The sequence below is a fragment of the Sphaerodactylus townsendi genome, linkage group LG08, assembly GCF_021028975.2.
Source record: "Sphaerodactylus townsendi isolate TG3544 linkage group LG08, MPM_Stown_v2.3, whole genome shotgun sequence".
NCBI classification, from domain to species: domain Eukaryota; kingdom Metazoa; phylum Chordata; class Lepidosauria; order Squamata; family Sphaerodactylidae; genus Sphaerodactylus; species Sphaerodactylus townsendi.
The window spans coordinates 78,877,187-78,897,299 of NC_059432.1; positions in this window are offsets into that span (position 1 = coordinate 78,877,187).

The window sequence follows — 20,113 nt, forward strand, 5'->3', positions numbered from 1 at the left end:
AAGGGGAAAGTTTTCTTGGAGACTAAGAACAAAGATCTAGGTGACTGTATCATGGACTAAGCTAAAAGAAGCACCTCTGGGATGGATGTCCCGAGAGATCCATAAGAATGTATTCAGCTGAGCAATCTCTGTAACTGCATTTATGTTTTATTTCTTTTATTTCTGTTTTTCAATAAATTTTTCAGAACTCAGCTGGTTGGAGTGATTGGAGAAAAGGACCCAGGTTTTACTGAAACAAGCGTGGCTTTCCTAGGCTTGGTTTCTTGATAGGTACCCCCACTGAATCCTGCCCACATACGTAAGAAATGATCTTTTAGTCAGTTAGAGGCAGAATATTTCTGGATCTAATTTCCCCCCTATCCAGTTGAATTCTCTAGTTTGCTTCCAAGCATTCTCCTCAGACATGTGATGCAGCATGATAATTTCAGTTTGGAATTCTAACCTTTTGGATGCAGAATTTTGAAAATTCCGGACTCAAAAGTATTGGGAATTCCATCCAAGCTAACCATAAACAGCACTCTCCACTAAATACAAGGCAAACCACATTTTAAAAGGTTTCTCTCACTTCAAGATCCTTTTCCAATGTCTTTGCCAGTCCAGAGCTGAGAAGTATATATCAGCAGCTACAATTTCTAGGAGGCAGTTCCTGGATATTCAGCACTCTGGACCATGCAGAGGTCACCATGGTAACATTGGACACAGCACAGTAAAAGACAGCTGGTGCTTGGGGGAGGCAAATACCCTGGACACCACTGGCAGGCAGATGGAGTAACAAGCAGTTGGTGCAGGAAGAGCTGGCTATATCCCCCCACCAGCACTGGCATGGCTCAGTGGAGTGTGTGGGCTCAGTCCTGGAAGAGTTGCAATTGGAAGAAAGGAAGGAGCAGCAGAAAGAGGCCGAAGTCTGTAGAGTGCTAACAGTATGGACTAGTCCACTCTCCTATTCATAGGATACCTCATAGGCCCAGAAGTAAATCTACCAATCCTAAAACTTATTCATAATTATTAGGTAAACATATACACTAATGGTTAGAGTGAGAAACGACTGCAAGATGAGGTTTTTGGTGAGGGATACATGGGTTAGCATGCAGAGCCCTAAGAGCAAATGGGGGACAGAGCTCTTAGGGCTCTGCTGTGCCCAGGGTCACACCTGATTTTTTTTAAGAGGGGCGAAAATACAAAAGTTATTTTTATTATATTATTTACATTTTTCTTTATATATACATATATAACCAACTTTCTTAAATGACAGAATAAATCACATTGGCCTCTTTGAACAGTTAATGAATAATTATATTTTACATTATTTTATCTATCTATAATACTTATATATTTCTTCAACTCCTTTACACACATAAAAACCCAAGCCAAGGAGAAAGTTCTTCAGCATAGCCTTTTCTCGGACATTTTTTTTCATGCAGCAGACATAATTTTGACATGGGAAACACCAGACACACCTCACAGTCCTTTACAGCCGGACAAAGTACAGGCCAAGAAAAGTTTAATCTGGTAATTAAACTCAGTATTGTCTGCCATTTATGTGAACCTGTCATATTTCCAGGTTTTTAAGGTTTTGTGCAAGGTATCTTCAAAGCTACGGAGACACAATATGAAAAGTAGCAAGGGTTCAGATATCGAGTCTCCATAGAAGACATGTCAGCATCTTTTTTTGAAGAGAAAAACAGTTTTTACTGGAAATACTTCATATTTCTGCGCTATATGGACAAAAAAAGTCAAAATGGTTCTTTTTAAAACATTTGCTAAATGTTTTAAGCATGCTGTGTGGAAAAAGCCTGTGCTACATCAATCCAGGAATATTTGTCTATGCTTTAAATGTTATATTTAATTTTCTCTGACGGGGGTTCCTGAAGTGATATCTTTGAAGCAATTATCATTTGATACAGTGTAGTACTTGGGAAAACAGAGCATTGTGACTCCTTCGTGTTTTGAATCTGTAACACAGTTTAAGTGTATGGGCTTACTTAGCACAAAGGGGTTTAGAAATAAAATATTCTTAATTATATGAAATTTTAAATAACTGCAGTTACAAAGGCAAAACACTTATTTGCTATAATGTGCCTTTCCTTTTCCCCTGTCAATGAAGAAAAGCAATAAAGCAATTAAAGATGAAACTGTTTTCAACTGAACAATTATATTATTAATGGGGTTTTCATTTGTTATACAGATGAATATTGTGTTACAATAACCTAGCACAAAAAATTACCTGAAACACATATTCAAAAAATTGTTACAGGGAATTTCAACTCCCCACCCCCACCGCACACACTTTCAGGTGGCTCTCACAAGCCTTTGTTTTAGCAGATAATTCAAAATATACACTTTGGAACTTGCCTAATTATGCTTTATTTGATATGAAACAAGACTCATAAACAACTACATCTGAAAAGGTTCTTTGAACAAAGAAATTATTGTACTCCTACTGTTCATCCTCTGAAACAATTAGCCAAGATGAAAAGGCAGACTCTGTTTAAAAACAAATAGACTTTTAAGTGTCCTTTCATCTAGCCAAGGAACTTCATAGATCCCATGATGTTCTGCCCTTTTGTGGTATTTTATAGCTTCCTGTGAATCTTCACAACACACCATTTTAATCTGAAGAAGGCCTGCAGGTATATTTCCCCCACATATACCTCAATCACCTCAAACTAGCAAATATTGAAAATTCATCATCTCCTGACTATTTCTGTTGAGTTCTTTGCAGGAATGAAGAAAACAAATCAGTGTTTTTAAAAGCCACTTCCTGTGGCTTTTTTCATTTGGAGTTATGTCACTCTAACATTCCATACCCTTCAGTTTCACAAGTTTTCCCACTGTTTACACCAGTCGTCCATATGTACTAAATCAATACTTTAAATAGGAATATATCCTAAAGTTGCACTTATTTGACTTCCACTAAGCTTGTGTTTTTTTCATTTGCTGGGTATTTTTGCTGATTTTGCATCTGAAAACAATAGTATTCAAGTTAAGAGAAACTATTTATGAAAAAATAAGTATTTTCTAGAGTACGAAGATGGGTCAGATCCTCTGAGATTTACAAGCAAAGTGAAATGGGTCTTATATGTCTCTCCCCGCAACCCATTGAGCCCCTGGAAATTGTGATCCTGGGTGCCATACGTTTTTGATTAACAACAGAGGGACAAATTAGAAGGGAGGAGTCAAAATAAATTGTCCCCCTTCCTCTGCCAATGAAGACTCTCCAAAACTGTATTAAATATGAACAGAAAATAAGTAGAAGAAGAAGAAGAAGAGTTTGGATTTATATCCCCCCTTTCTCTCCTGCAGGACTCAAAGGGGCTTACAATCTCCTTGCCCTTCCCCCCTCACAACAAACACCCTGTGAGGTAGGTGGGGCTGAGAAAGCTCCGAGAAGCTGTGACTAGCCCAAGATCACCCAGCTGGTATGTGTGGCAGTGTACAGGCTAATCTGAATTCCCCAGATAAGCCTCTTCAGCTCAGGCGGCAGAGCTGGGAATCAAACCCGGTTCCTCCAGATTAGATACACGAGCTCTTAACCTCCTACGCCACTGCTGCTCCTTCATAGCACCTTTAAAAAATATTCTACTGCTGTTGGAAGCCAAGTCTTCTCCCCTCCCAAGCCTGGGAATCTCCAGGCTTTTTTCTTTACAACTGTTCAAGGACACATCCCCTTAAGACACCTAGAGCTGCCAACCTCCAGGTGAGAAGATATCCTGAAATTACAGCTGACTTCCAGACCAGAGCTGTAATTTGTTAATTTCGCATCCAAGGCAGGAATATAAAATTGTGCCCCCTATCCTAAATCATAATTGCCTAAGGATACAACGCATGGCGATGACTCACTTCCAGCCAATCGCCATGCAGGACTCAGTTCCAGCCCCAAGTTATGTGTCTGCTCAGTCTGAATATATACAAGCACATTCAGAACAGGAGACACCTCAATTAGCAAGTCAATCTTTCCTCCTATGAGTAGCACCTCTGTTTGTTGAAGTTTAAGTTTTAGCTTATTATCAGTCTTCCATCTCAAAACTGCCTCCAAGCAACAACAGGCTTCTTGTGTCTGGTGGGCTCTCTTAATACCTTCAAGAAAGTTGTAAATTGCATTCTATATTGTATGGGTTTTTTTTGTTTCTAGCCTAGAATCTGGGAATCAGGATGTTTAGTCTGAAAAACCACTGACTCGGTTTGCATTCAAGAAGGATACAATACTGTTCTGCACTCCAAGCATGTTATTGGTCTCTATCACAATATGGGTGTATAAAAATTGAAGGCCTGATTTGTCATCATAGCAAGAAACGGATTGATTTACACTAAAATACAGTATATAAGAAAGTCTAAAAAGTGACGTTTGTTCTGACTCAGCAGTACAAAGAAGGAAAGAAAACAGGGTGGCAGACCCTGCTCAGCAACTTATTTAGGAATTCCATACTGGGCCGGGGGAAGAGAGAGAGAGAGAGAGAGAGAGAGAGAGAGAGAGAGTGATTGAAGGTTAGACTCAGAAGCCATGTCAGTTATATGCATGCAGAAAACTGGGTCATATCATGACTTACTTCAGTCATGACTTACTTTGACAGGTTTTTTTTTCATACTTAACATTCATATATATAATATCACAGAACTTGGGTTCAGCATCTATTTGCAAACAGCTGAAAAAGAAGGATGTCAGGCTGTGACATATGGCTGGAGAAAGTTTACTTTTTAAAAAACAGCAGTGCAAGTTTTAATCAGTAATATTTCTTCAAGAATAAACCTAACAGGGTTAGCTACATTGTTCATTAATTTACAGCTTTGTAAAATAAATTCCTATGTTACTACAGTTCACACTTTCCTATTTTAACTCTGCACAATTCCAGTTCCTATATAAGGCTACTTTGCCCTTAGAAATAGGGAGGTCCCCGGTTAAAGAATTTCAGAAAATTGTCTGCTTTTTAACTCGCACACGAACCAAATTTAAATATTTTTTCCTGATAGCTAAATGTTAATATAGGTAAGTGTTCGTAATGCAGCAGAAAGTATGAGATAATTTACAATTTTATAATCAAAGGTTACCCTACATAATTGGAACCATAGTTTTTGAACACTTTCCCCTTTTCTGCTAGATTATAGTTAACACACCAGAAGGAGAATAATTGTATCTAATAACAAACTGCCTGTCCCTGTGCAGATAACAAAAACAACAAAACCAGTCTGCCATGGACAATTTAGAGATCTCTACCTACTCCCAGGACACCCCAGGTACCATATATACTCGTGTATAAGTCGACCCGCATATAAGTCGAGGCACCTAATTTTACCACAAAAAACTGGGAAAACTCATTGACTCGTGTATAAGTCAAGGGTGGGAAATGCAGCAGCTACTGGTAAGGAAGGGTTTTAAACAATGGATCTTACAATAAAAACTGGAATGAACATGCCTGTTCACTGTGACTCAAAACTACCCTACCCTTCGGGGGAGGGCGGTATATAAATGTAATAAATAAATAAGTAAGTAAATAAATAAATAAATAAATAAATAAATAAATAAATGGCCTCTGCCCAGGGACATGTGACCTCACATGTCCCCATCGGCAGTACGCCACTTCCTCTCACCCCTGACCCTGCCTGCTAGAGTAAATGCGGGGTACCCTTTCATCAACACTGTGACATTGCTTTGTTTCATGTAACCAAAAGCGATGTCACGCATTCCCAGGAGATTCTAGAAACTGCTCAAATCGCTATGGAACTTTCATTGTGCAATCACCCCCAAAAGCTCCCAGGATGTGCCACTTGAGGGTTATCTGCCCCACAACAACAGATCTATCACCAGCAATAAGTAGGTGGAGGACTGCCATCATGAGAAGTCAAAATAAGTATGAGAAAAGCCAGACGAGGCAAGGAAATGAATGTTAGGACAAAAATGATGGAAGATTTGCAGTCCTATAGAAATAGCCAGGGAAATCAGCCCTGACCTCCTAATACCTGCAACATCAAGAATACTTCCACATGAGATAAAATCAGATAAAATCTACTGTATGCAAGGTTATAGAGGCCACAATATTTGCTTCAACTGAATAACTTTTTTCAGAGTCCCTAATCTCACAAAGATTTGCAAATGGTAGCTACTCACCACAATGTATTTAACTTTAATAAATATTAGTAAGCCTAGGATGTTAGGTTATTACCTGAAAGGGGTTTTTTTGCCCCCCCTCCCCAATACAGAATCTGAAATCTTCCATTTTATCTCTGAATATTTCATTTAATTGAAACATTTTAAAAATTGTGCATGGGGATTGCACTAGGAAAAATCCAAGCTACCATCCTCCCAGAAATATAAGCTAAAATACATTTATATGGTCCCCTGTTGGCAGTAATGAATATGATGAAGAGCCCCACTAGTCTTTTTAGAAATCGCAAAATCACCTCCAGGGTCAGCTAGGCTAGGACCCCTGTTTTGGGCTATGAATCGCTAGAAAACATTAATTAGCAACACTCTGCTGTTTGTGTGTTCTTTGGAATTAGGTCTCTAGAAAGGCGATAAAGCAGGTGGTATTGAAATCTACCATGACTTTCAATGTTATAGAGCAAGTTATTTAAGAAATAAAACTTATTAGCTCAGGCCACCATCATCTTTTGCATAAAATTGCAATAAAGAATGGCCACCTGATCCTAACCATGTCTACTCAGATCCAATTGGTTTTTAGCAGGATTTGTTGCCGAAGTTTTTATTTACACAATTGCATCTTCAGCCAGCCTAACATTACTACCTCTACAGCCAACTTAGCTAGACAGAAGATTGGCCCATAACCCCGAGAAGCAGCTGCTCATGAAAGCATCTAAGAATCAATCTTGTTCTTTTTCTCAAGGGATGGGAATTTTATGGAATGAAGATATGGTACTGGCAGAGGCAAGGTGTCGATCAATTTGTGGAGCAGTGGTTGGCACATCAACCTCTGATGGCTTATTACCATTTGTTGCCTAGCGACATAAGACTGAAATAGCAGGTGCCTAAAAGGTAACCAGAGAAGAATAATATTTTGCTGAAGGAATCCATCATAAGCGTTTCTGGACCAGAAAATAAAGAGTTAATGAAATCAATGCGACAATCAGGAGGTGTGAGCCATTAGATGAGGGGGGAAAGCCCGTATTCTCTCCCTCTACAAAGACATGAACAAACAAATCTTTCAAAAGCTCGTATGTGTGAAGGATCTCTAACTGGCTGACAGAGCTAGCTCATACATGGTAACTAATATAGGCTGCTTATGTAAGAGAGCCACTCATGTAAGGTGCATTAAGTCAGATATGGGATCCACATATGCAAACTCCTGTGATTTTAAAAAATTGTACCTAGAAGCAGTTTTCATCACAGAAGAGGAGCCGCAGTTACATGTAGGCTCCTTTACGGTCATTACTCTGGGGTTTACCCCATTAATTTTGTTATTATTTAGTATTTAAACCAAATTTTATGCAACAGAAATAAATATTTCAAATGTGCTCTGATGATAACAAATATAAATTATGTTCTGAAAAGCAATACTCTCCCAAGACTCTTTTAAGTTACTTAAAAGTGTTTTGAGCAGATAGCAGAACTCTGTTAATGGAAGAGGCAAAAAGGATTTTGCCCCCTCCCCCCTCCCAACCACCACAGCCGTTACTCCACATAACTCCCACAACTCTGAAAATAAACTTTCCCATGGTTGGAAATTATTGATATGGGGAGAGAAAAGTCAGGAAGATTAGGGATCTATGGACCTTGTATTTGATCCCACCTTTTATCTTTATTATCCTGATTTTCTTCTATTAATTCCATTACATTGTCCAATATGAAAAAAGAACCCAATGTCATATTGCTTAGGTGACTACTTTCCAGTCACATGAGCAGATTTTTATGCTTAACAGAATGCATAAACTGTGTTTAACTGGTGGTCGTTGCTATAGAAACAGCAAAACAAACAAAACGATTCAAACTTATCAGGGTGGCTTATTCCCAACCACTGCAGTCATCTTCAGAGTTTCTTTTTTGAGTGGTTAGGTGGGTGGCAACCCATAAAATGGCATTCTTGGTCATGGCACCAGATTTATGAAATTCCCTCCTGAAGATCCATCTGTCCCCCTCTATCACCATCTTCTGGGGGGGGGAAAGTAAGTTATGGAAGTCTTTATCTGCTGACAGAAGTCGGTGACAGAGGGCAACAGATGGATCTTCAGGAGGGAATTTCATAAATCTGGTGCCATGACCAAGAATGCCATTTTATGGGTTGCTACCCGCCTAACCACTCTGGACCCATGCCAACTTATCAATATCCTTCTTGAATTGTGGTGCCAGAAGCTGGACACAGTATTCCAGGTGAGATCTGACCAATGCAGAATAGAGTGATACTATTACATCCCACTACACTCCTATTGATTCAGCCCAGAATCCACATTGGCTTTCTTGGCTACCGCATCACATTGCTGATTCATCTTTCAGTTTGTGGTCTGCTAGGACTCCCTTTCACATGTACTGCTATCAAGCCAGGTGTCACCTATCCTATATCTGGGCATTTCATTTTTTCTGCCGAAGTGTAATCTCTTACATTTATCTGTGTTGATTTTGTAAATTTTGTAAATTTTGGCCCAGCTGTCTGATCTATCCAGGTCATTTTGAATTCTTTTTAAAAACAAGATGGTTTTTATTTTTCAATAAGCAAAATAAGCATAGCACAAAATGAGAAAAAAAGAAGAGGAAAAATCAAAGGTAGAAAACTTAAAAGAAAAAAAGAGGATGGAGAGGGGAGGGCTGCCTCTTACGCCAAACCAGCATTCTCTCTGATCCTAAATATTGCACTCTCTGATCCTAAATACTACTAGAACTAATGGATCAAAATAAACCCAAATTAGTCTACCTGCCAAATTAAAGGTCGTCAAAACATCTGAGGTCAAATTTAGATCCCGTCTACTTTTTAGTGGGCTATTTTCCTCTTTTAAAAGTGCAGCTGGGAGCTAACAAAAACTCAAACCAACTGAGATACCATGTTCTCCCAAGCTTCAGGTCATTTTGAATTCTGACCCTGTCCTCTGGGGTATTAGCTACCCCCTTTCAATTTGGTGCAAACAGCAAATTTGATTAGCATGACTTTCTTCCTTCATCTAAGTCACTGATAAAAATATTGAATAACACTAGGCCCAGACAGAACCCTATGGAACCCCACTAGTCACTTCTCTCCAGGAAGAAGAAGCAGAAGCAGAAGCAGAAGCAGAAGCAGAGGAGGAGGAGGAGCATTTTGTTGATGAAGTTTTTCTAACCTTGAGCAGAGATTTTCAGAAAAGCAGCACACTGTTGAGAGTAAAAGAAAGCAGGGAGGATTTATATTCCCCCCCCTTCTCTCCTGTTTTATTGGGTTGGGTGCCTGGACTGGAGAGCCCACAGCAGGGTGGGGTGATTGCCTGGACTGATTGGGAGCAGGTTGGGCATCTGGACTGGTGAACCCACAGCAGGGAGGGTTGTATGCATGTACTGAGGAGCCCATGGCAGGGTGGGATGGCCACCTAGGCTGGTAAACCTACAGCTAGGTGGGTTGTCTGATTGGATTGGCATGTCTGCAGTGGGCCCACAAGGCCAGATAGGTAGTAGGGTGGGTGGTATCTGGATTAGCAAATCCACTGAGGAAAATATATTAATTTACAAAAGAGGAATTTCCTTGTTTGCTTCAAGCTGGTAGGACGCTTTGATGAGTTTACCTGCCTGACTCCCAAAGCTGTGACTTAGCGCCCACGGGGTGGGGGGGCGTGATGCCCTGGACGGAACCACGGAGGAGGTGTGGCTGGGCTGCAGAGGGGGCGTGGTGGCGGCATTCCAGGAGTGTTCCAGGGCGGGGGCAGGGGTGGGCGGCACTGCGGCAGGGATGCAGTTTCCCCTCATTCCACCCCTGTCCCAATGCCAATTGTGTCATATAAATTCAGTGTTCTAAACTGCATCATAAATGCTTGCTCACATTGACATGTGGAAAGTGAAGACTGTTCCAGTTAGCTGTCATCTTGAGACAACATGATGAATTTCAAAGCTAGCCAGATGCATAGGCTCAAAAAACATATAGGCCGTTTCTGCATGGGCATTTAATGGCGGCCTGGAGACGGCAAAAATGCCGTCTCCAGGCCGCCATTCGCACAGGGGGCGCAGCTGCATCGCAGCATCGCTGCCCTCGCGCCGCCCGCCCGGCCCGAAGCCGGCGTTTCCCCAGAGGGCTCGGAAGCGCTCTTGTTGGGAAAACGCTGCCCCGAAGCTGCTGCCGAGCAAACGGCAGCGGCTTCAGGACGCCTCCCCCACCCGGTACTTACCTTGTCCCTGGGCCTCCGGCACGTCGCCGAGGCCTAGGGACATGCCCCCCTGCCTGCACCGCTGGAGCAGGCGCGCAGGGCCAGGGGGGGGTTGTCCCCAGGCCTCGGCGACGTGCCGGAGACCCGGGGACATGCCGGGTCGGTCGGGCGCCGGCGCTCCACGGCACCGGCTGCCCGGCTGTTTGCAGGACGTCGTCCCAGCGCCGACCTAGCCGTTTCCGCCTCTGTGCAGAAACGGCCATAGAGATTATCATGCTGCCATCTGAGAATTGTAGTTCAATCCTCATGAAAAATATTGTAAACTGCCATCATGGGAAAGGAGCATTTACCTTCAAACTACAGTTGATTTTAAATGATGCATATGTAAACACAGTACCTTGCACATTGTGACCACATGCCAAAAACAGGCTCCTAGCCAGCCACCCTACCAAACACCATCACAGTACAGATGCAAAACCTGTTGCAAAACAATGTGTGTGAAATTGAAATAAATTGTAAAGGCTGTCAAAGAGGTGCTAAAGTCAAGATGCAACTACTATTGTGAACAAACTCACTTTGGTTTTTTAATAGACATATTTGCAAACATTAAAATTTTCTTGACTAAAAACTAATAAAAAATCCATTGCACTGTTGTGATGTGCTTAGCTTGTCTGTGTCATAAAACAGACACATTTTGAACTATTTGAAGTTTCAGACAATTTTTCAAGGCAGTCTCAGATAGTGTGCAGTAACAGGTTAATCTGAACCTTGCTAGAGTCTGGTAACTGTGGTCATATTAAACTTCTCCAGGCACAATCACAGTTGTTATATCAGATTTAGATGGTAGAAGGTACTCTTGGTCACAGCTGCCTTTGATTACCCAGAAACAACTCTGGATCCAATAGAATAGCCAAGCAGTGCACCTGCATCTTTGGGGTCATACAATCAGATACACTGGCTGTATGCCACTTCCATTATTGTCTGTAAACATTTCTATGCACTTGGTTCCATAGAAACTATCCCTAAATTTAAAAATAAAATTGTTGATGTTTATCTGTTTTTGCCACAGGTTATTTTAGTTTCCTTTGCTACAGAAAATAGCTTTGGAAAGAAAGGAATTTGAGCTCCCCATGATAAGCACAAATGTTGCAATCCTAAATAACAGAAATAAGAAGAAACAAAATTGAGCAGATCCATGTCATGAGATACCAATCACTTAATTAAAAACATGTAGTACAATATTTTAAGCAGATGTTGATCAGTCGTACAGCATAACTTCTTTTTTCAAGGCAGATTAGGCATTTTATAAACCTCTAAGTTTGCTTTTCTTTTCACACTTAATAAAATCATCAGGTGTTTCTGTAAACCAATTTGTCATCTACTTTGTACAACTGCATTTATTTCTGGTCCCTTATCTGAGATCTTAATAAGGCCATTTTAATTGGAAAGTATTTCTTTGGAAGTATGTAGACATGCAACATAGACTCTTCATATAGGAAAAGCTGCAAGTTAAGTCTTCATTTATCCTTCTGTGCCTTCAAATGACATGATATTGGTGAAATGTATGAAGAGGAACCCAGCAAATATTGAACAATGTACAATAAATACACCAGTACCACAAAACAGTGGAGTAGTGTCAAGGGGGAGGGGGGCGATGCACACGCTAGTGTGGGGGCATAACGTGGGTGTGGTGGTGGGGTGTTCCAGCAGCATGCCAGGGGCACAAGGCGCACACTTGCCCCGGGTGCAGTTTCCCCTACCTCCAGCCCTGCCACAAAATAATCATCTTCATGTCATATGGAACATGGAAATTATCCAACTGGATGGAAGCTACACTCTGGCTTGGATATTGCCTAGCTTTCTACAGGAATGGAGGGGTGGCTATCACCTATCAGTGGTGGAGCTACAAGGGGATGGGGGTGTGTGCGTTGCACCAGGTTCATGCCTGGAGGGTACAAAAATCACCCCGACTCTGCCCCCCTTCCCCACTCACCCTGTCCCGCCTTGCCAGGCCTGGCCCCACCCCACCAGCCTGGCCCATTTTTAGCTGGCAGAAAACTGTTTTCTTTCAGCCCAGAAGATGCCCTCCCCCATGTTAACACAGCTGATCTGGCCAAATGGATCCATGCTATGGTTACCTTGGTGCTAGATTGCTGTAATGTACTCTACACTTGTCTGCCCTTAAAAACAACTCAGAAACTCCTATTGGTACAGAATATTGCAGCCCAGTTACTATCTGGATGTCACAGGCATTCCACAGGCTCTTCATGGGTCACCAGTCAGTGAGACAAATTTATGATTTTGGTTATCACCTACAAAGCGCCCGAATGGCCTTGGATTCACATACTTGCATGACTGCCTGCCTGCCCTGCTGGGACAGATTCATGCATCTAAGTGAAGGCTCCTAAAGGTACTACCTTGTGAATGGGTAAGATTGGCAGCTGCCTATCTGTGACCATTGTCAGCAGTGGATTCCACCTTCTCCAATGGCCTGCCTGAGGAGGCCTTCATATTCTATTCTGCAGAGTGTGCAAAAAAATGTTCAAAGGGTATTTTCAAAAAGAAATGAGAAAGGTAGTACCAAAAAAAAAAGCCCATGAAGGCTATGATTGCTACCCACTGCACTGATAACTGTAAGAATCACCTGGATTGTTTTTTACTGCTTTGTTTTTACCTTCTAATTCACTTTCTATATTGTTCACAGCTAGGCATGGTGATTCAGTAAATCCAAATCCCCCCCCCCCCCCGCCCCAAAAAAATCTGGTTTTTAATTTAACACAAAACAAATCAGTTTTTTTTTAATTTTCCAATAAAACAAACCAGGCTATTTGGCAGAGTAGAATAGTCTGGGAACAGATGAAGCCAAACATTATTTGGCTTTATTGCTTTAGGAGTAGGGAGAGGAAGAGAGAGAAATGGAGGCAGGTAAACGTGAGAGAGCAGGGAGAAATGGCCTGATCCTGCATGTGGGGCTGAGCAGCCCCACATACGTGATCTCCCATCTCTCTTATCCAAGCCCTTCAGGGGCAAGAGCAGGTGCAATCCTCCATGCAAGGCTGAGCAGCCCTACATGCAAGATTGTGCTCGCTGTTTTGCTATCCAAGCTGTTTAGTGCTTGGATAGCAAAGACAGAGGAAAGAAGGGGTGAACCTCCATGTAGTCCCAAGTGCAAGATTGCCCCCCTGCCTCTGCTACTGAAGCCCTGAAGCATAGGTGGGAGGACAGTGTAGTGATCCCACATGTAAGGCTGAGCAGCCCTGCATGCCAAATTGTCCCCTCTACTACCCAAGCCTTTTGGGGGGGGAGCAGCGTGGCCATCCATGCGGGGCTGAGCAGCACAATGATAACGGAGCAGTGCAATGATAAGCCCAAAAGGACAGAAGAGACAGTGGAGAATGTAAGCAATCATTTATGCAAGGCTGAGCAGCTCCACATACAAGGGCTTGGACAGTAGAGGCAGGAGGAAACCAAGTGCAATCCTCCATGCGGGACTGAGCTTGGATAGCAGAGCCAGGGGAAGAGAAAGCATGATCCTCCAAGTCCCAAAAGATGAAGCCCTGTTGATGTTGAGAAATGCTGGAGGGAGCAATTCTCTTTAATTTTGGATTTTGGTTTTTTAAACCCAAGTATTTTCAGTATGAGCCTAATAGAAATGATGGATTTTGGCCTACTGAGTTATGTACACCTGAAGCCAAAATTTACTGAGTTAGGTACACTCTAAAGGCAAAATTTGCTGATAGTTCCTATCAGTGCTCAAGCCTATTCACAGCATACTTTGCCTTACATAGTTTGTTGTTTGCATTGTTCTCTAATCCTGTAATTCTAGATCTATTGCATTATTTGTTGGTTGTCTTATGCTGTCTGATGGCACTGTTTACACATCCTGTAATCTGCCTTGAATCTCAGACAGAAAGATGAACTGTAAATAAAAATTAAAAATAAAACTAAGACAGCTTTTAAAAATGTTTATTATAAAACCAATAAAAATAAAACAATTAAACAAAACAAATCAATATTAAATCTCTTAAACAGGAAGGAGGATTATTAAGGGAATGTCAAACAAAACAGATATGTCTTCACTCACTAGCAGAATACAGTGATAGAGAAGGACAGAAACATCTCACTGGGGGTAGGGTGGAGGGAGGTGGAGGGAACTCAGTGGGGTATAATGCTATATATTCTAAAGCAGCCATCCCTGCAGTATGTAGCATTGTAAAGGGGAGCCAATGGGTATAGGTCAACACCCTCTTTGGAACTGGGTCAAACCTACCATGAAAAAAACCCATTAACAGGGTAATCGTAAACTAAGTTATATGTTTAGGCAGATGTAATCCTATTTAGGATTGCACTGTAAATGACAGGAAATATCCTGTCATTTCTTTCCAAGAAATGAAACTACACATGATCTCCCAACTAAGTGACAACTTGTAATTTAATAGTCAAACATTGTATTTACTGAACCCCCATCATTACACCAACATAATGCTGTTTCTCTGTCCTTTCCCCTGGTATACCTGATTTTTATCTGTTCATCCTCTAAATTTGCTGTGTGTTAAACCAGGCTTTTGTGATAGCCACCCAAATAATAAATGAATGAGACACCCAGCTTCTCTGGGCTCCAGGCAAGCCAGTTGTAAGGCAGCCTAAATGGCTGCCCAGAAGGGGGTCTGTCAGTGGCACTCCATCCTGCTGTTGGAATAAGCAACCTTCAATGGATTCCCTGCTCTTCAAGAATTCACTGAGCTCCAGCACAGGGTAAACCAATCCTCTTGCCTCTTATGAAATCGAATGTGGTAACTACCTCACTTGCTGTCTTGCTTTGTGGAACAATTTAGCAATGTTTACATCAATAATATGATTTGTTAATTAAAAAATCATGTTATAGTTTCAATAGTTTGCTCAATCTATATCTATAAACGCGAAATACCACTGACTGACTCACTGACTCATCAAAAAAACTCAAAAACCACCCAACCTACAAAGTTGAAATTTGGCACACTGATTCATTATGTGGTTTAGGTGCTCACTAAGAAAGGATCCACGCCCACCCGACACGATGATGCTGGGACCATCCGCATGGACGGTCCCAGAACCAGCTGGGACAACGGCGCCGCGGAGCACCGTCGCCCGGCCAACCCGGCTTGTCCCTGGCCCTCCGGCATGTCGCCGAGGCCTGAAGACATGCCCCCCCGGCCCTGCGCGCTTACTTGAGTGTCGCAGAGCAGGGGTGTGTCTCCAGGCCTCGGCGGCGTGCCAGAGGGCCAGGGACCAGGTAAGTGATGGGTGGGAGTGGGGGGAGGGCGCCTTGGAGCCGCTGCTGTTCACACGGCAGCGGCTCCAAGCCGGCATTTCCAAACAACCTCGCTCCCCGAGCGAGGTTGGGAAATGCCGGCTTCGCACCGGTCGGGCGACGCGAGGGTGGAGCAGCTGTGAAGCAGCTGCGCCCCCTGTGCGAATGGCTCCCTGGGGATGGGGTTTTTGCCATCCCCAGGGCGCCATTAAACGCCCGTACGGAAAGGGCCTCTCTCTCTCTCCCCCTGCCGCTGCTTCTGCCACAGAGGAAGAGAGGCTTGTTTTAAAATACAAACTTGTTTAAAATAAAGTTTTAAATAGCCCTCCTGGTCATCAAGGAGGGCATAAGTAGAGAGGGTGTGGTGTTGTAGAGTCAAAAAAGCAACCCTGTTTGTACTCTTCCTTGCAGTGGAGCTTTTCTACTTGTACTGTTCCTCTGTTACTATTATATTGAGATTGAGATATCTCAGTATTAGCATTTAGATAAGCAGGAAAACACAAACAATATGGAAGTAGGGTGTGGATGGCAATGCAAGGGAGTGGGAAGGGTGGAGCTAGATAGGCTGGCCATGAATGGGGAGAACATGTCCAGGGCAAAGCTGTGCTCACTGGCAAATTTGCCAGCTCTGTTGGCAAACTGAATTAAAAGTCATGCTAGAAGTAGTTTCACTTGCAAAGGAGAGAATGGAAAGTGAAAATGTGGCTTGAGGAAACAGGCCCATACAAGAAATCTTGCAGCAACGCACATTCACCCCCACTGTGCAGCAGACACCTTGTGCATAATTGGCCAATGTGATTTCACAGTGCTAATCCACTTTTACTGTTTGTAAGATAGGGCTAGCATCCTTTCTTTGTTTTTCACCATCAAGTCAGAACTGACTTATGGTGATCCCTTGAGGTTTTCAAGGCAAGTGGTGTTCAGAGGAGATTTGCCATTGCCTGCCTCTGTGTACTGGCCCTGGACTTTTTTGGTGGTCTCCTATTCCAATACGGAACAAGGCTCATCCTGCTTAACTTTGGAGAGATATGACAAGATTGGACTAGCCAGGGCTATCCAGGTCAAGGCAGCATCCTTGTACACAATTCTTAATATTTGTTTTCCAGAACAATGGTTCATAGATCAGACTGTGAGAATCAATACATACCTCCCATAAACTCAGTTGGATGAGTCTTTTCCCCAGCAAGCTTAGTACTGTGTCATGTGAGGAGGAATGGGGTATTGAACCAGTCTTCAAATGATGTTTCTGTGTCACCTGAATCTCTAAGGAAATAACTTCCAGAATCAGTGGAAAAAGCTAATGTGTTTTGTCTATGGCAAACCAGGACACAAGCTATTATTCTATTTCTTTGTAGGTGAAGAGGTCATTACTGTGAGCCCAAACAGACACTTCTCAGAGTACTTGGGGAGAGAATCATGAGTAGTTTCAATAAAGTGAACTTTCCCTTTGCCCACGGATAAATTGAAGTCAACTATGGAATCAAACTCCTTGTCAGGTATGAAATTGGAAATCTGTGTATTACAGCTGATTCTTCTGGTCTGGTGCAGTTATTAAGTGCAACTCAGAGCACATTTTAGAATGACAAAAAAGGCAAGTACTAAAGACTATTTTTAGAGGCTGTTTCCTGTTGCTTCTGCTGCAATATGTGGTATCATAAAGTCTTAATCATCATCTCTTGCAGTCTCCCAGTGTGAAGCTGAATAGCAATAATGGAGAGCTGACAAAGGAAACGCACAGAGAATCAGACTTCTAAGTTTAAGACATGTTTTTGCTGAAAGTAAATATGTTACATACATTTCAGTGAGGGTGAACTGGATCAGCAATTATAATAGTTTGAGATGCATTTTTCCCAAAGTTACAAAGTCCAAATATTGAGAATATACATCCTGGCTAATCTATGGATAAATTATGCACAAGCCATTTGCTACGTATTCTGCTGGCAAATGCTATGTTTTTCCTCATTTGGTTCCAGGAACATTTCCACCTTTTCTCTGTTGTTTTCTTCTTTACTGTGATATTTTACCCAATCCATTTCCAAGCTAGCTTCCCTTAAGTGTGATTTGTTGTTTATTTGTTTGCCCCCACCAAACCCCTGCCCCTTATATATGCCAGTGTGTTGTCACTCAACCTCCCCTTAAACCATTTCTATTCCACCATTATTAGGGTGGATTGGACCAGCTTTGTCAATTTCACATAGAACTCCCCAAGTTAATGTTCAGACAGAGAAACAAAGAGGCTAGGTGGATCGAACCATCTTTGTCACTTTTCACAAAGAACATTTCCTTCTACTTTTGGCAGCCTACCCTCCCTTTCAGCCATTTTCTCTTTCCTTTGGTCAGCCATTTCCCCACCTAACCTTCCTTTCACCATTTTCCTCCTCCAATTTTTAAAAAAGTTCAAAGCCAGATTATTGATAGAATGTTGGTGTAAACAGATGAGTGCTAAGCTAATGTTTTCTTTCCCCTCCGCCTCCATGTTCAATGTGTATTGGACCAGCTTTGCCAATTTCACAGAGTTGCTAAAGTTAACATTCAGGCAGAGAAGCAAAGAAACTGGGTGGATTGGACCAGATTTGTCACTTTCACATAGAAAATTTCCTTCTACTTGCAGGAGCCCATCCTCCCTTTCAGTTATTTTCTCTTTCCTTTATTTTTTTCCCTTGTATTTTTGAAATGAGACTATTGATAGAGTGCTGGAGTGAATGAACAAGTATGTGCTAAGATAACATTGCCGAGTAAATAATCAAGAGCTCCTGGTCTTTCACCCATTTCTCTTACCCTACTCACTTTTTTTCCCTTTAGGTCTGGGTATCTGGGGTTTGGGGGCATGCAGATGTGTGTAATGGTGAATAGTGCCTCAGTTTGTTGTGCAAAAGGGTATATCCCACCACTTTGAGCGTAAACTTTTCCTAATTCAAAGGGGCTGAAGAGAATGTACTAAACATATAACTGAGAGATTCTGCAGTGCACACTAAAAATGGTGCTGGCCTAGAAGTCGACTTCAGAGAATCTTGTGGAAGAATGAGAACAATATTTTGAAAAGTGAGTCATGGTCACAGGGACTAATCAGGGCAGACTGAGCTGGGTCATGTGGATGATTCAGTGAAAATGTGATAAGTTGCATCACTTGGGTGCTGTGTGGTTTCCGGGCTGTATGGCCGTGTTCTAGCAGCATTCTCTCCTGACGTTTCGCCTGCATCTGTGGCTGGCATCTTCAGAGGATCTGATGTTGGGAAAGCAAGTGGAGTATATATATCTGTTGGACCTCCACACAGCACCCAAGTGATTCCGGCCGTGAAAGCCTTCAACAATACAGTTGCATCACTGTTAGAATGCTTGCGCAAAATTTTAAAAATTGCAAGGGAGGCATGCAGACAAAACTTATAGAAAACTATTGGATTGACAGCATGTAAAATATGGGGTAAATGCAGCATGCAGAAAAGGCCTATAATCTGTTTAATCCCCCCCCCCCCGCCCAGATAATTATGTGCATGCACATCTTAAGCCTGCTTGACGAGGTCATGAAATTGAAATAAAAAGGTTCTCCTTTCCCTATAAAATAACATAAAAACAACATTTAAGGGAACAGTTGATACAAGTTCACACAACCCCACTAGAATAGTACTTAACTTTATCAAGAGTCCAAAAAAGCTTGGCTTAGCTGCCAGCTAATATTTTTAGTATCTACAGAGGCAAGACTTTGGCATGCTTCTATATCTGCTACTGGAAGAGCAGGGTTATGTCAGGAGCCATGGAGAGTGTGTATCTATGTTTGTAAGGTATCTGTGTTTTCTCCAGCTCCTGTCATAAATGCTGCATTTAGTACAAAATACAGTCTGCTGTCATTTTGAAAGAGGCAACTTTTGCCTGCCTATGTTGTTCTCTGCTTTTTATAAATGCATTCATTTGCAGCTGAGTATGCTGGAGGCATTTCTCAATTGTTGCCAGAATGACATTTCTGTTCATCAACACCTACCAGTTTGTGGGCACCCGAGATTGAGAAGACCTGGGCTGAACTGAACTCATTGTACTACAGTGTAATTTCCATCCCCTCTGGTACTGCAGGAGTGGTATCCAATGGCCTTCATGGGTCTGCACCACCTTTATAGTCACTGCTTGGTAATGACTTCCACTTTCTAAGTTTAAAATATGTTTAAAAATTCTGAAGTGTTAGCAGGACATATATAATATGCCTTAAGGTTCCCAATAGAACAAGAGGTAAAAAACTTTATTACATATCACACATGTATCCTCATCCTTTCTTTTAAGAACTAGGAACTATCCAGTTTACACACACAACATTGTTAATGTAGGCAAGAGTGAAAGGGAACGTCTGTCTCAAGGCTACTTAGTATGCTGCATGACAGAGGTAGAGACTTGAATCTAAATCTCCCTTGTCCAAAATGAAAACTTTCCACATTACAGTGATTAACTAGACCCACTGCTACCCCTGTCAGGTCTTTCTTGTACTGGCCTGTATCTTGTCACTGCACTTAGCAAAATCTATAGTTTTCTCTCCTGTGTAAAGAGCCTTCCTCCAATTTAGCCATGCAA